The sequence below is a fragment of the Grammomys surdaster genome, unplaced genomic scaffold (assembly GCF_004785775.1).
Source record: "Grammomys surdaster isolate TR1022 unplaced genomic scaffold, NIH_TR_1.0 64, whole genome shotgun sequence".
Lineage (NCBI taxonomy): Eukaryota > Metazoa > Chordata > Mammalia > Rodentia > Muridae > Grammomys > Grammomys surdaster.
The window spans coordinates 16,224,200-16,241,647 of record NW_021604566.1 but is presented as its reverse complement, the minus strand read 5'-3'; positions in this window follow the sequence as shown (position 1 = coordinate 16,241,647).

The window sequence follows — 17,448 nt, the reverse complement described above, 5'->3', positions numbered from 1 at the left end:
ACCTCTAATCCCAGCACACACACAAACACAACCTCTAATCCCAGCACGCGCGCGCACGCACACACACACACACACACACACACACGGGGGGGTGGGGGGGAGACTTCCCAGTGTTGGAGAAGACATGGGAGAGAGTCCAAATAAGAGCCAACATTAAGGCCAGTCAGTTTTGCACCTTCTGCCTCTGCCTAGCTCTGTCCCTTATACTTGCCTTCCCTGTGTTTAAGGCCCAGCCATCTCAGCCCCGCTCTACGCTTGCCATACATTGCCTTGGTTCTCTTTACTTTATTTCCCTTCCTTCCTGATTCTTTCCTTTCGTTTTTTCTGTGTCCTGAGGAACATAGGCTGTCTTTTTTCTTTGTTTGCAGGGTTCTGTGCCTCAGCCTCCTGATATGACTACTCTATGGCATATGCTTGCATATCTTAATTCTCTTCAATGTTTTAATCAAAATCCCCCATCTTTCCCAAATTTTTCTGCTACTATGTTCGCCCTCCTATTTATACAGTCCTCTTCTACTTTCTATCGTCCCAATAATAATCAACAGTCTTTACTGTGCTTTTCCTTGTTTGTCATTTCCTTTCCACTCATACCTAAAGTAACTAATGTATCATTAGTACACCAGTGCTGTCAGCATCCCTTTGCTCCTAGTATAATAATGCTTGGGAGATGGTTGTTGCATAGTTGACTATTACTCCATTGTAACTGTTGCTTCAAGGGAGAGCTAGGGATAGAGTGTTGGACCCTGAATAATAATAACAAAGATAACAGGTCTCCTCCCAAAACTATCAATCCCATAATAATGGCCTCCCCAGGTATAAGAAATTCCAAAGGATTTAAAACAATGATGACAAAATTGTTCAACTAAATGAAAGAGGAATAAATAAACAATGAATTCCAAGGGAACATGGACAAGCCATTGAAGAAAATGAGAAAATCAATGCAGAATGTGAAAATGGATTCAATACAGAAAAATACTGAAGAAAAGATGAAACAAGATGACACTGGGAATGAAGACAGCAAAGTTCCCTTTTGGAAAGTAACTTCAGAGGCATGAGCACCATATCCACCTCTGACTGAGGTTACGGCTCCTTTCTTGGCCCCTGTCCTAACCGGAATCCTGAATCAACCTGCTTCAAGTTTCAGCCCAAGTCTTTCCCCAGACCTCACGCATAGCTCCTTCCTGTGAATTTCAATAGTGTTTATAAACTATATCCACAGTCCAAAATTCAATGTGTGTACATGTGTATCTGTGTGTGTGTGTTTGTGTGTGTATTCCAAAATTCGGCTTCATATATCCCTGAGTTCTTGCCTACATATTTATGGATGTGCCTTTGATCCCTTCCTTATCATAGTCAGTGTTCTTCAAGTAAAGAGGTATGGTCATTCATTCATTCAACAAATATTTACTGAAAACCTAATATGTGCAAATGCTTTTACAAGGCAAAGATACTGACTTTGTGAGACTTAGGTTTTTAGTGGAGTGGAAAGGGAGAGCAAGGAAGAAGTGCTATATAAAGACCCACAAACTAGCAATAAATTATGTTGTATATAGTCTATTACAAAATGTTAAGCATCCCACATCATGTGACTAGAACTATCAACCTAGACAGTATAACTCTGGTGTCCTCAGTTCCTAGATTTCACTTAACTTTTGTTTTCTGAAAAACACAATGTCAGAAACAAATCAAGGTGCAGTGTTAGCAGTTATTTTTCCAGATGCACAGAAATCAGTTGAAAAAATATTCTCTGTATCACACGCAGACCATGGAAATGAGGAGGTTTGTGGGCTGCACTGGTAAATGTGTACAAGCAGCTCCTGGGAGTTGAGGTTTGTTGCATTGATTGGCATCTCAGAATAGCCTCACTGCCCTAAACATGCTTCTCTTTCCTCCTTCCTTTTTCCTCTTTCCTCCGTTCTCCCTCCTACCCCTTCCTTTATACTTCTTCCTTCTTTCTTCTTCCTTCTTCCTCCCTCACCCCTCCTCCCTCCTCCTTCGTCTTTCCTTCTTTCTCCCTCCTCCATCCTTCCTCCTTCCTCTAGAGACCCTGGCAACAACTAGGTCTTTTTCCTAGTGTGTCCATCCCTTTGTTTGTTTAGGGAATATCTTTGATGTTGCTGTTGTTGGATTTTATAGGTTTGCCTTTGTTGGTTTTTTCTCAATAAACAACATCTTTACTTATTTTACAAAAGGCTTTTATCAATTAAAAAAAAATGTTTTTAAGGAGCTGGAGAGATGGATCTATTGTTAAGAGCTCTTGCTGTCTTTGTAGGGGACCCAGGTTCAGCTCCCAGCACCCAAATGAGAACCCATGTATGACTCCAGTTTCAAATGATCCAATACTCTCTTCTGATCTACAGGGGCACCAGGCATGCATGTGGTACACATACATACATGCAGGCAAAACACTCATACACATAAGATAAGTACATCTAAAATCTTAAGTCTAATCTAACTTAGCCTCTCAGGGACTCCTTTCAAACCATGGCCATAAATGGGTTTAACAACATTAAGTAATGCTAATAAAAGTATGCTAAGAAAGCTACTGAAATATGGCTAAGTACTTTTATGGCTAGGCAGTGGTGTGTCAAGTGTCTGAACATTAGTTCAGCTGATGATGAAACTTGGCCAAGGGCCAGGGAGACAGTTCAGCAGCTACAGCACTTGCCTCACAAGCACAAGAACCTGAGTCATTTTAACCTTTATCCTTGATCCCTACCTTAGCTCCACCTGACCTCTGGGGCCCTCAGAAGCATCAGGACAGAGGTGAGCCTGACAAACTGAGCAGGACTCAGATGAATGACCCTCTTGTTTCATTTGGTGATAAAGCCAACTTTAAAAATAAAACTGTTCAGACTCAACATTTTAGGCTTCTCTTAAACATATATATCAAAAGTGTGTGTGCAAAGCAGAAATGACAAAATCAGTGTACTGAATGAGGAGGCAGTCCACCTCACGGGGCACAAGTGGAGAAATGATTGACTCCAGCAAGCCCGGGCATGTAGAGAGGCACCTCATCCAAGTGTGCTGTGCTCCACCCCCATGTTTGATGTACTTCATAGACCAGTTTTCCAGGATGAAGTGCTTTCTCACCACAGGAGAGCCTTCAGTTTGCTCTCACTAGACACTACCAGAACTTCTCAACTGTCCAAATCAGCTCTCCTGGTGCTTTCACTGTAAGGTGTGATTGACTTCGTAGTGCTGAGGAAGTAATAGCAACTTAACTAAACATCTCTGTCTTCTTTGTTCCTTAACCACCTTCTGGCCCAAGTTTGTTTGCTGAAACCAACAAGGGCATGCATGACCAGTTCCAAACACAGACTGGGGGCTTGGGAAATTAGGGGCACAGCAAGGAGGCTGAGTGTCCAGTAAAGCACTTTACTAATAGTGACTTTTACTGATACTCTGTTATGCTTGTCCACAGGAACCTACCATAACTGTCCTCTGAGAGACTCAGTCAGCAGCTGACTGAAACAGATACAGAGATCCACAGCCAAACATTGGATGAAAGCTGGGGACTCTTATAGAAGAGTCCTTCTTATTGAAGGGCCTGAACAGGATAGGAACTCCACAGGAAGTCCAACAGAGTCAACTAACCTGGACCCCTGGGAGCTCTCAAAGACTGAGCCACCAACCAAAGAGCATACACGGGCTGAACCGAGGCCTCCCCCCTCCACACACACAGATATGTAGCAGATGTGCAGCTCAGTCTCCATATGGGTCCGTAACAACTGGAGCAGAGGCTGTCCCTAAAGCTGTCACCTGACTGTGGAATCTGGTCCCCAATGGGGTTGCCTTGTCTTGCTTTAGACAAGGAAGCGCCTACCCCTGAAAAGACTTGATGCGCCAGGGTAGGGGGCTACAGGGGAGTACTCTCTCAGAGGAAAAGGGAAGGTAGGAGGGATGAGGGGAGGGACTCTGGTGGGGGGGAACCTGGAGGTGGGGCAGCATCTGAGTCTACTTAAATCCCTAATCTCCTAAAATCACCCACTAAGTCTGTACATAGGCATATGCCTAGGCTTCTCACCGGAAGATTATGATAGATTTGAGGACATTTTAAAAAGTATCAGTTACAGCGAAACCTTAGGGCATCCATATGACAGTGGGCCAACTGGCCCACAATCTTTTGTGAGCTTCTTAATTTTCATTTCCCTTTCCCTGCATGCTACCATAGCCTCAGCTTTCTGGCAGAGAAAATGGAATCCTACAGGGGACTCTTGCTGAAATATTCTGTACACCATTGGTATTTCCTTATCACTTACACCCGATCTGTTTCAAGAAATGTTTAAGTTGGTCACTGCCTGAGCAGGTCTGCGATGTGAGGTGAATTTGGAGAATAAAGATGCATAACCTCACAGAGTGGGAACGTTTACCAGCCATGCCTCTCTTTTATCACAGATAATCTCATGGAATCCTCCAGGCAGCTATATTTCATTTGAGAAGCCAGAGGCTTAGAGAGGCTCAACCACTTGTTCAAGGTCACAGAGACACTACATGTGTCTGCATCCACTCTGATCTAGATGGCAGGTTACCTACCTAACAGCCACAATGTCTCTGAAACACCAAACAAGCAGGCTTGAAACCCCTTGTGTTTAGATCTGATAGGCTGAGAAAAAAAAAACTTTTTGAAAATGTTTTACTTGTTGGCTACACAAGCATGACTGGTAATAACCATCCCGAGGAAGGAAATAATTTGGCTACTTATGGTTTAGGAATCCTACCCTGCCCTCAGTGTCATACCACCCAGTAACTCCCTAGCTTCCTGTGCCCTTGGCTTGAGTCATGTTAGTGTGGCAGGAACTGGAGAAAGGGGGATTCCATTGAGTTTAAAATCCTAGTTCAAGAATGGATGACTCAAGTGCCATTGGCAATGTGCCTTCCCAACCTGCAGTCCCCACTAAGAAGATGCACACAGTCAGCACACAACAGCAGGTCTTGGCCTCCAGAACTGCAGCTTTTGACAGATGGCTCAATTATGGACTCAAAATAAAAATATTTGTTACACAGAGAAATTGTAAAATTAAATATAGTACTTATTACACAGAGAAATTGTAAAATACTTAAATGATTAGTGAATCTAGAATCACATCTTTCCTTGTCTATGAGGGATTACCTTGATTACATTAGCTGATATGAGAAAGACCCATCCAGACTACGGGTGGGACCATTTTCTGGGCAGAGGATGCTGGACTGTATAAAATGGAGAAATCAAGCTGAACACTAGCAAGCTTTAATTGTTCTATTTCTCGGCTGTGGTGACAGCTGCTTCAAGTACTTGCTCCTTTGACATCCCCCACCAGGATGGACTGCACCTTGAACTCTGAGCCAGAATAAGCCACTTCTCCCTGGAGTTGCTTCTGTCAGGGCATTTTTATCACAGCAACAGAAAAGAAATTAGAACAGCATGAATAAGTCAGGAAAGCCATGAAGTTGACAATGACGAGTGTTGAATTAATCTGAATCCTCTCTGGGCTGTCAGAATAAGGGGTTGGGGAAACGCTGTCATAAATAAAGCATTCAGCTAAAGTACATCCCTGTTGACTTCATTCTTTGTAAGTTCAACACCTGCTGGGTGCTGAAGACACAGGAAAAAGGCAGGTGGGACAGAGATAAAGCTCTGGTGACAGTGGGTATGATCCATGCTCGGACACAGAAGGAGCTGAGGCAGGGCTGCAGAGGAGGACTGACTTGCTCATTCAACTCAGGGGTAGCTGGGATACTGAAGAACCAGGAGGGAGAGGTTGCTTGGTAACAAAATAGAAAGAGTTTTAAACAAAATGAAGAGTGAAACAAAACCATTGGGGCCTGAGAACATGCTTAGTAGATAGGGAAATTGTACACTTAATAGAATAAGTATATTGGCTGGCTAAAATCAATATATTTTTTCTGAAAAAAAAAAAACAAGAAGCGTGTATAGTTGGAAACACTGAAGGAAAGGCTATGCTGAGCCCTGTGTTTTACTGTGATTGGCCATGGGAAGTCATGGGAAGCCCACATGCAGAGTAGAACAAAACTGAATCTGAGCATTTCATTTATCCACCAGTCATCACTTGAGTAAGTATAAGGTATACAATGAGACACTTGCAGAAGTGTATAACACTAGGACCCTGTGTAGAGTGGACTGTGCATGCCAAGTGGTGTATTATATCTGGTGGGACATTCCAAAGTGTGACTAAAAACACACAGCGTACAAGCTGGCATTTGGTCTCATCAAATTGTTAATAAAAATGACTCTCTCCTAGACAGGAGATCAGCTCCTGAGGAGGGGACATCTCCCACAGAAAGGTTTCCTTTGCTGGACAGGGCTTCTCTGGAGGGCACATGAGGAGCGCCTTAAAGTCTTGTTTTCCTCATTAACCTACTTGTAAGACAGACATTTGTCAAGACTCTTGTGTTCTAGCAATCTAAAGGTTATAAGAATACAGAGAAAACAAGAAGAGATGGCTTCAATCTCAAGAGTGTTTCTAGGGTGTGGCATAGCTTCAACAATATAAAATCAGCAGCACAGACCTTCATAACAGCACAGATGAGATACTATAGACATTTTAAATTATTTGAAAGGCTGTAGTAACTGGACACAATTAAAAAGCTGCCTAAGTCTTTTCTTCTTGATTTAAAGTCCATGGATCCAGACTTAAAATGTAAAAATGTAGAACTACAGTGTCTTCCCAGAGTTACTATATTGAGATCTGTATTTTCCTAAGGCCCACTCTGGTGGTGTGTGTTCAAGACTGAGATATGATTTTATTAAACTTGAGAGATATTGAAGGTCATTTTCAATGTAGTCCTTAGAAAGGTAAGTAAGTTGAAAGTGCTCAAAACTAAATCATTCATTACGGTAAGATTAGTCTAACTACCATATAATCTTTCAAAATTAGTACTTCTTTCTCTCAAGTGCATCTTGTATTTCTAATTCTTATATTATTCCTCCTGAGAGGCATGCAGGTGTGCAGTGCACAAAGATAAAAAGAGAAGAGAAAAATTGGTCCTGGCTGGGAAGCAGAGCAGGTTGGCAACTTACCAGCAGATTCAGTGCTAGAATATGACTCCTGTGAGCTTTGAGGTGGTCAGAAGGCATGGGAGCTTAGATCTCTGTTTCACCTGTCTGCCAGCTGCCCTGTTGCCCTGCCACATCAACATTACCATACAGATTCATGTGCCAGCTCAGTGCACATGCCCACCAAACAATATCTAGATACCAGCTAAATCCATTGCATGAGCTAGTACTCTAAATTACTTAATGATGTCATCAAATGATTGCCAAAGTAAGCGTCAGAGCAAATAGAAAGCAAATATTAGCAAAAGAGAAATAGCAAAGCCAAGAGGACAACTGTTCAGATACCAGAGGTCCTGGCTCAGGAAATCCTGGCATGCTTCACATAGGAAGCAGAAATGGCTAAGCCTTGAATGGATTGTAAAAATTGGAAGTGGCCAAGTCTAGAGCAGTGGCCTTCAACCTTCCTGATGTTGTCACCCTTTAATGCCATTCCTTGTGTTGTGCTGACCCCCAACCATAAAATCATTTTCTTTGATACTTCATGACTGTAAATGTTCTACTGTTGTGAATCCCAGTGTAAATATCTGATATGCAGGACATTTAATATGGACTAGTGTGAAAGGACTACTATTGTGGCCCACGGTTGAGAACCACTGGCCTTGGCTTTATTTTCACTTTTAAGGATGTATGCTTGTGGGTGTGGGTGTGTGCTATGTATATACAGGTACACATGGAATAGAGACAAGCTGTCAGATCCCCTAGAGCTGCCTCATGCAGCTGTTGGGAATTGAACTTGGTTCCTCTGCAAGAGCAAAAAGCACACTTAACTGCTAAGATTTCTCTCCATCCTCTCAGCACATTTTTTATGGTATGTAGGGGACATAACTCAGGAGCAGAACACTTTTCCAGAATGTGTGAAGCCCTAAGTTCCATGTATAGCACCACAAGAATTAACTAAAACCTAAAAATGGCATTTATACCAAAACACTGAGGATTGGGAAGATGACTAATTTCTCTGAAGAGCAGGAATCTGGTTGTGGATTTGGCAAGATGGCTTAGCAGGTAAGGTTCTTGCCATATAAATATGAGAATGGGAGTTCAAGTCTTCAGCAACCACACAAATGCCAGGTGAGCATAGAGGGTCACTTCCTATCCCTGTGTTCAGGTGGCAGACACATGAAATCTATGGAGCTGCTAGACTAGCTGACTTATCAGGTTCTGACATCAACTGAAAGGTCCTGACTACATATACAAAGTGGAGGGAGACTGGGAAAGATGTCTGGCATCCATCTCAGGCCTCCACATACATGCACACATGTGTACCCACCCATTTACGAGCACAAAATATACACACATCATGCATGTGCAAAAGTAAATCTAGTTGGTATGAGAGAACAAGCTGGATGAGAAGGCTTAGGGGTTTGCCATGACTAGCCCCAGATACCCAACTGTGGGCAGCAAAGATTCATTAGAGATTTTTGAATAGGTGAGTGACATTATATGCTGGCTGTGGAGTCTGAAACAGCAGGTGTGCTTGGCGGGTGAATGGGTGAGTGAGTGAGTGAGTGAGTGGCCAGGGTTAGGAAATTCTCCCTTCAAGTCCAAGCAGAGGCATAATTACTATCTTATTCTCTCACTATTTCCAATCCTCTGTCCCCCTGGACTCCATGCCAACCACACAATCAATACATGCTCAGCACTCAAGTTTTCAGGGGTTGGAGTTGCATCTAGCCCCCACAAACACTTTGTCTAAGGTTAAAAAGTGACCCCAGTCACTGGCTTACCAAAATTGGCTTTTCACACTTGTCACTGTGTGTTTTCGTTACTTTTCTATTGCTGGAGTAAAACACCATGACCAAATCAACTTGTGAAAGGATAGGATTGCTTTGAGCTTACAGTTCCAGGAGTCTGTCACCATCATATCAAAGAAGCATGACCATAGACAGACATGGTGGCAGGGACCAATGAGAGCGAGCTCACAGCCTGAACTCCAAGCAGCAAGCAGAGGGAGCAGACTAGGGTGGCAGGAAGCTTTGAAACCTCAGCGACATACCTCCATTGACATACATTTTCCAGCAAGACCACACCTCCTAAGCCTTACCAAATAGCACCACAAACTGAGGACCATGTGTTCAAGTGCCAGAGCCTGTGGGGCACATTTTCATTCAAACCACCACACTGGGCATGCTCCTCAGACAAGGAAGCCTTTTGACGGTAGTTACCTTTCACTGGAGGTAGCCAGAGCGGGTAGAACTATTGATTGCAGTAGGCCAAACTTAGGGTATGACCTTTGTAAAAATATATCAAATATGAAGCTGGAAGAAAATGTCTGACATCCTCCCACTCTTGAAAGTAGGAGTTTCTCTGTCACCCACTCCTGTAAGGCTGTGGTCATTCCTAGGAACAGCGAGCTCTGGCCTCATTGTGGCCTGCAGGCCAGATGGATGTGGACATACACCAAACGCCAGAGCAGGTAGCTCTTATGCACACTTGGGACACGGTCAGGACATCCTGACCCCTTCCTAAACTTCAGCTAGGGTTCAGAGTGCTGATTTTCACTCCTAGAAACAGAAATGGGATGAAATCTTCAACTATTTAGAAGAGAGTTTTATGTTAAGAAAATTCCACATATTCCACTTGGCCGAGACCAAAGTACAAAGAGATTGGTGTGAAGTCACTTGCAGAGTGAGAGGGAAGTGAGACAAGTTCAGTTGCTTCCCATTGGAGGTGAGGAGCTGTTCCTCTTATTTCATAATCCCTGTGGAGAATCATGTAAGTGTGAGGTTAGTCCTTCCTCAGGAGGCATGGAGATCTTACCTCTGCTCAGAGAAATAAGGAGGCTTCCTTCAGATTGCCTCTGCTCTCCCTGGTCAGATGTACTGTAAGGTTTTAGCCTCCTTCAGCTTTAACAACTTTAGGAAAAACAAGAAGCCAGTGACAAGAAGAAAAACAAGAAGAAAAACAAGAAGCACCAACGAGAGCACATTCAAATTAGAAGCCATCGTCAGGGCCAGCAATGGGGCATACACTGCAATCCCAGCTCACAGCAGGCTGAAGTGAGCAGATGGAGAACCTGAGGCCACCTTAGTCTCTTAAGGACTAGCCTAATTCAAAACAAGAACAATGAACATCAGATCAATCTTTTGATCTGGACTTTCTCAAATAACCTGTGCTAAAAAGACATGGCACAAAGCCAGATCTTCTATTTCAGAACAGATCTGGTTCCCCTGAGCTCAGCTTCACTGTGGCCCTCCAGGAAACACTGAAGTCAGGACTGGACTTCTCAGACTTCTCAAGGAGAGGACAGTGACAGATCAGAGCATTCTATCACTGCCCTCTCACCCACCACACCACTGTCCCCAACCAGCTTTCTGAGGGGCATGAGTGCTAGACAGTAAACAGTAGTTTTGAGTTTTTGAACTTTTTTTTTGAACTTTTTTTTTTTGGTTTTTCAAGACAGGGTTTCTCTGTGTAGCCTTGGCTGTCCTGGAACTCACTCTGTAGACCAGCCTGGCCTCGAACTCAGAAATCCGCCTGCCTCTGCCTCCCAAGTGCTGGGGTTAAAGGCGTGTGCCACCACTGCCCGGCAAGTTTTTTAACTTTTATAATAGGATCGGCTATTAAATGCACTTCACATACATAAGCTTAATTTTTTAGATACCACAGTTTTTAAGTCAATTTGACTTACCCTAATGTATACAAAATGCCATCATTTATATATATGTCTTACTTTTTTTTTTTAAACTAAATCTTGGAAATCTGCTGTGGTATATTTTCTGCACACAGATAACACTCCGATGCAAACCAGCCTCATTTCAAGTGATGTATCATTTGTTGTGGTGAGTGGCTACTATTGAATCTCTGAGTCAGAGAAGTACACACAAGGGGAAAGATAACCAAACTCTACTAATAGAGAAATTTAAAAATGACTGCCTATTTCAGGAGGAGAAAACAGAGGGAAGTAGCTGAACCTCTGGGAAGAAACCACCATAAGTACAGAGAAGGCCATGGTCACCATCGTCATGGTCATCTCTATCCCATGCTATTTACATGATATTTACAAACCTTGTTCCATCTTTAGCCTGGCACTGCAAGTTGGGTATGATTCCTTTCTGATTACCAATAAAGAAACAGAAGTACCTCAAATGCAGGATGGGAATGAAGAGGAGGAGGGGAAGGAGGGGAGAGCACAGAGCATCAGCAGATTAAGGACTTATCCAAGGTCTTACCATGTATCCGTGAATGTGGGGTACATTGTATGCAGGAGTCAGCCCTCCAAACCCCCGAGACATCTCCATGACACTGTTCTGTCTCATTCCACAGATTTTGCTCTTTAGCTTGTTTGGAGTTTTCTTTGTCTGTTTTTAGTAGAATCTCACTCTAAGGCCCAGGGTAGCCTGAAGCTCAGAGCAACTCTCCTACCTGAGTCTTCCACCTGCTGGATTTTACCACCATGCCCAGATTTTACCATTTTAGATCAGTGATATCACCCAAATACATGAAGACACCTGTGCATGTTCTCTGGGACAGTCTCAAAATCACAGTTAGTAAGCAAGACAGGAGCCAAGCAGGCATCTGTGGACAAATATGTCAGAAGCAGCTTTTCAGGTCCCCTGGTGGACATTCTATCTTAGCTAGCTTCGCAGTAGGAATCCGCTGCTGGGCAATCAAGCAATCTCCCGGGTTTCATGCATCAGGAGGTTTTTTGGTGCTGAATACCATCACCTGTATCACCTGGACTGGCTGTTACTCTCCAGTAACAATAAAAATATCATGAGCATGGAGAAAGAGGAGGGCAGAGGGGCATGCTATAGTGACCAGATCATCTTTGAATCTATGATGGGCCTCCTAGAGCAAACACCTACCTGAAGAGGGCAAGTTGGTAGGATGGAGGTCATTAAATAAATAAATGATAAAATAATTTTTAAAAATATAAAGCTTCTGTCCCCGGGCAGGAGTGTTCTACAGCTGCCTGCTCCTGTTGAAATCAAAATGCTTCATTTCCCGCTGCCTAACTGTAGTCAGCTACAGGCCTAGGTAAGGTGTGTTCACCAGAGTCACAGTGGATGGTTTCAGGCAGAGCAGAGTTCTAGTGGCCCCCGTCAACTTCTCCTGTCAAGCTATAAGCCTACTTGGGAGATGCCATCTCCCCTTTCACGCCAAAAACTTTGGTCCAGATGTACTTAGGGGAACACTTGGAGATCTCAGTGTCACACCCCTCTCTCGCCAAAGTCCTCTTGTCTACGCGTGCACACACTGTAGGAGCTCCTGGGGCAGCCCTGGACTCAGCATGAATCCATAATCCATCATTTCTGACATCCTTTCATTCAGAATCTTCTTAACAATGACCCATGGGACCAGCCGGTGCTCGCTGGAGTGCAAACATCGCCCTGGTCTCTGCCCTCAAAGGCCAGATGGAAACTCCCCCGCATTCGTTGGCCCAGATCACACAGACAACTGGCTTTCTCATCTCATAAGGTAAGAGGCCGGTTCTGAGCCACACCTCCTCCCCACAAGCACACACAAAGTCAAAAAGACATTTGTTCAAAGGGCCTGTCACAAAGAAAACGGCTCTTTTACTTCTTTATTCATTTCTAATTTACTTTTCCCGCCAAAATGCCTATAACAGCTTCAGCAGCAGAGGGTCTGCAGGGACACCTGCCATCTGACCCGTGGGTGCCATCCTTAATTCTGCTCCATCTGGTGTCTAGCAAACACAAAGGCCAGCAGCCGCTGCGGGTCAGGCTGCGCATTTGTACAACACGGGCCACAGCCGCCTCGTGTCAAGCCGATGAGACACCCTTCTGGCAGGCATGCGGGCTGGGAGCACTGGGCCAGACAGACAAAGACCCTGGGACCCGCCCCGCTCCTTGGCAGCATTGAGGACAGCTGGTCAGCCTCAGGCCTGAGCAGGGGATGTTTGTTCTCCTGGCCTTCAGCAAGAGGCAGGCGACTTAGGGACCCTAGGACCCTTAGTGTTCATTCCTCAGTCTGACTCAGTGATTCAATCTAGAAATTTCCTGGCATTAACTGCACAATGATCTACAGTCAGTACTCCCAAGTGTGCGCAGCGCTACCGTTTTTGTGTACTAGCAAAACTTTGAACACATAATTTCAACTAAGAATGAAGGAGCCAGGTAGCTCTTGACTGTAATCCAAGCATTTGGAAGCTGAGGCAAGAGGATTGCCAGGAGTTTGAGGCCATCTTGGGCTACAAATTAAGTTGCGGCCCGATCTGAGCTACAAAGGAGAACCTGCTTCAAAAACCAAAAGCATTAAAATAAATACAATGAAAGATAGTTGGATGGAAAGAAAGAAAGAAAGAGAGAGAGAGAGAGAGAGAGAGAGAAAGAAAGAAGGAAAGACAGATAAGGCTGGGTTGGGCTAGGGACCCCTCTCAGTTCTAGCCCACCTAGCGATGAGCCACAACCTGTATTCCATCCCTAATACAGAAGGGGTGGGAAAGCATGAGTGGGAGAGAAGAGAGTGGCTATCTCAGGTTACATAAATTATGGGACAATCATCACTATAAAATAGAGTCTAAGTGACCAAAAATAATGCCAGAAGAGTGTTGGGATCAAAGGATATGCACAAGGACTCACTGCTACAAAGTAAAATAAAGAACTTATTATAATATGCCCTGCATTCATATATACATACACGGGTATGTGAATGTATACAAGGTATACACAGCAAAACGTTCAAGGTGGTTATTTCTAGGTAGTAAACTTGGGTCTGGTTTGAGCTCTCTAGATATAGTTATCTGTATTTTAGGACTTTTTTTTAGGAAGTCAAGCAGGTCTTCTGGGGTTTTGTAATGCCAAGATCAGAACTTGAGGTCTCCTGTGTGCCAGACAAGTGCCTTGCCATAGAACTGCATCTTGAATCCTGCTTATAAAACACCCAAGAGTTGCAAATAAACAGTGGCCTTATTTGTAATTAGACAATATGTGGAATTAGAGAGACTATGTGTATGAGCTGTTCATCTCTGTTGTTACAGCATCATTATTAACAGAACCATGTTTTGAGCTCCAAACTGTCCCCAGTTTAGATAAGTTATGTGTTCTTTTCAGTTATAATTATTCTCACGTTAACCAGGACCTTCAGAATCATTCTCCCAAAATCACAGGTCCCCGATAGGTACTTCAGCACCTAGATGGCACTGTCAGTGGGCTGAGAACTGAATGGGGTCAGGATAGTTAATATTGACCCAAACATTCAGATTAGTCTAGCCTTGAACTCACAACAATCCTCCTGCCTCTAGCCCACAAGAGTCGGAATCACAGATGTGAACCACCATGGCTGACTATGAATTGTGTATCTTAATTTTTTTTTTTGCTTCTGTGTCACAATTTCACTAGCTATATACACCAAACAACACTAAGAGGAGGAAAAAGAGGAAGGGGGAAAGGAGGGAGAGGAAGAGAAGGAGGAGAAATATTTGTTAGGCAAGAGCTTAGCTACTGAGCTAGCTCCCCAAGCAATTATTTTAATAACTCTATTGAAATATAATTTCACAAGCTATAAAGTTTATTAATTTTAAGTGTTCAACAATTTTTTAGTAAAATTTTAATTGTACCACAATACCACAGAGTTCGTATTAATTTTATTTATGTAATTAAAGTCAGGCACATCATTAGGGTTTTTTGGTTTGCTTGGTTTTTTATGAAATGAATTGCTTAATACCTATAACTCCATCCCAAGCATGTATGTCCTAGCTCTTTTTCCCTTTTCTTTCAGCACGTCATTGTTGAATAATTTACATCAGTTTCAGTAAACAATTTCACCTCTTAGGAAAGTAAATGGAATCACACAATAACCATGTTCTTGAGAGTGATGCCGTTTTGATAGCTCTTTTGAGCATACGCTCTATCTTCTATTTTTCTGAAAGGAGGGAAAATAATTACAAATGAGGAGACGACTCTCTCTACAGGAGAAAGTTGATAGCTGACATCTGATGATTTAATTGACAGCCTAGAGCCATGCTGCCACAGGCTTCTCCTATCCTAACACTAGCAATACAACCCTTTCCAAGTCTTGTGGTTTTCACTTAAACATCCTGCCTTGTCATTTACTGCCATTTGCTCTGGATTATAAAAATAAAATCTGTGTAGCTGCTGGGAAAGCAATGAGACCTGTTTTTCCTTGACTCTGGGTACTTTGTAGAATCCTAGATCTTAAAACACCAATCTACTTCTCTTTCACCAACAACCTTAATGAAACACCGTCCTGGCTGTAGTGCCAGTAATTTTAATTGAAATATAGCATTGCCATGTTCTTATATCTAATATTGTGAAATTGACTAGCATAAGAAAATGAGGTTTCTCATATCGATGTGCCAAGGAAACACAGGCTCATCTCGGCAAGTTGCATGACAGACCATTTCAAGAGCAATATAACAATACAAGAAAGTACTCAGAAAGAAATAAAAAAGGTCTTTCTAAAGTCCTCTAGTAATAAGCTATGTGGGTGAAGATCCTTACCTAAGAAGCTCGAGTGGTACCCAGAATTTTGGATTTCATTTTGTGATTTCAAAAACAGGTTGGGAGGATGGCTCTCAGGGTAAAAACACTTGCTGCACAGGGAAGAAAACCCAAGTTCAAACCCCTAGAACTTACGGGAAAGCTAGAAACACGATAGGAGTGTCTATCATCATGGTGTTCCTACAGGCAGAGACAAGAGAATCCCTGGACGTTTACAGGCCAGCTAGCCTGGTACCCAGCAGAAATACAAGAGTCTCTGACTCAAAAGAAAAGAAAAACGGACATTAAAGCTTTGTCCTTCAGCCTCCATGACAAGCGCACAGAAATGTGCTCTTTTCCCCTCTCCCTTGCTGCCTCCCTTCCTCCCTCGCCCCCCCCTCTTTGTACATGTATACACACACAAAAATAAATAAATAAAAATCTTAGAACTTAGAGATGTAAGAGGCCTCGGACTGCTAGGGGAGAATTATCATCAAAAGTCTAGCTTGGCTGTGAATCTTGAGTCTACACTAGCAACTAGACAGGAAAGATGTGCCCACTGGTATGATAGTGGCAAGTCAATTAATGGGTGTTAGTAACCAACTGCTCTCTGCTTAGACTGGAGGCCCAGACTGCATACCTGGCACTGTAAACCTGATCTGAAACCTGTGCTGGAGACATCACAGGCCATGTTGGAGAAGCCATTGCTATTGTCTCACTAATGGACTTGATATTCCTTCAAATTGCCTCCTAAAGAATTATGTTGCTGGGCGGTGGTGGCGCACGCCTTTAACCCCAGCACTTGGGAGGCAGAGGCAGGTGGATTTCTGAGTTCGAGGCCAGCCTGGTCTACAGAGTGAGTTCCAGGACAGCCAGGGCTACACAGAGAAACCCTGTCTCAAAACCACCCCCCTAAAAATAAAAAAAGAATTATGTTTATACACATAGATTACTGGCACCACCAGCTTTGGTCAGCGAAGCTCAGTTTTGCAGTGGGGAGCAATAACTGCAGTGACATACAACTGGTCAAAGCACTAAGAGGAAGGGACTGGTTTTAAAAATATTTTTATTTGTTTACTTATGTATATGTTTGTGTATACACTATATGGTACCTATACATACATACATAAACACACACAAGTTCCTGAGTGAGGGCATATACATGTGACAGGGCATATGTGTCACAAAACAATCTTGGGTGTCAGTCCCTGCCTTTCATCTTGTTTGAGAGAGGGTCTCCCTTGTCTCTGCCACCACACTGTGTGTTCCAATCTAGCTGGCCATGCAGTTCCCAGCTCACTGTAGGAGTGCTGGGGTTACAAACACTTACCACCACGTCTAACTTATACATGGTTGTAGGGACTGAACTCGCATTATCCCGATTGCATGGCAAGTGCTTTTAGCAACTGATCTATCTGTATAGTCAGAATGAAAGACTCAACCACATTTAGGACTTCTACATTACCACCAAGATTAAGGGAATATCATAGAAGATGGGTCAGAAAGAAGATAAAAGCTAGAGGAAGTAGATTGTGGACAAACGTAACATGGTTATTGTATTCTTGATCCTATATAGTTCTAACTAACAGCCAGGAACTACACAAGATTGGAACTCTCAGCATTCCCTTACATGAAACAGAAGAGTCCTTGAGCCACCCCCTCCCTAAGACCTATAAGGAGATAATGGCAGATAAAAGGGAGAGGTTTATGAGGCCATATCCTCCTTGAGTATCTGTGGATAGCTAATTGTAACTGGGGGAAGAGGATATAATCTCTTCACTAGCGTAGCCACTGGTAACTGCTTATGCTCTGATGAATAATCAATCCCTAACTCAGAATCCTGCAAGAAATCCTAATGAAGCTCATTGGGTCATCAGAAAGATAAGGTAGTTGTGGGGAGTGAGAGACAGGGTACCCAGGAAGACAGAAATCAACGCGAGCAGGAGACGGTAACGACAGGGGTTATGATGGTGTATGTAATGTACGCAC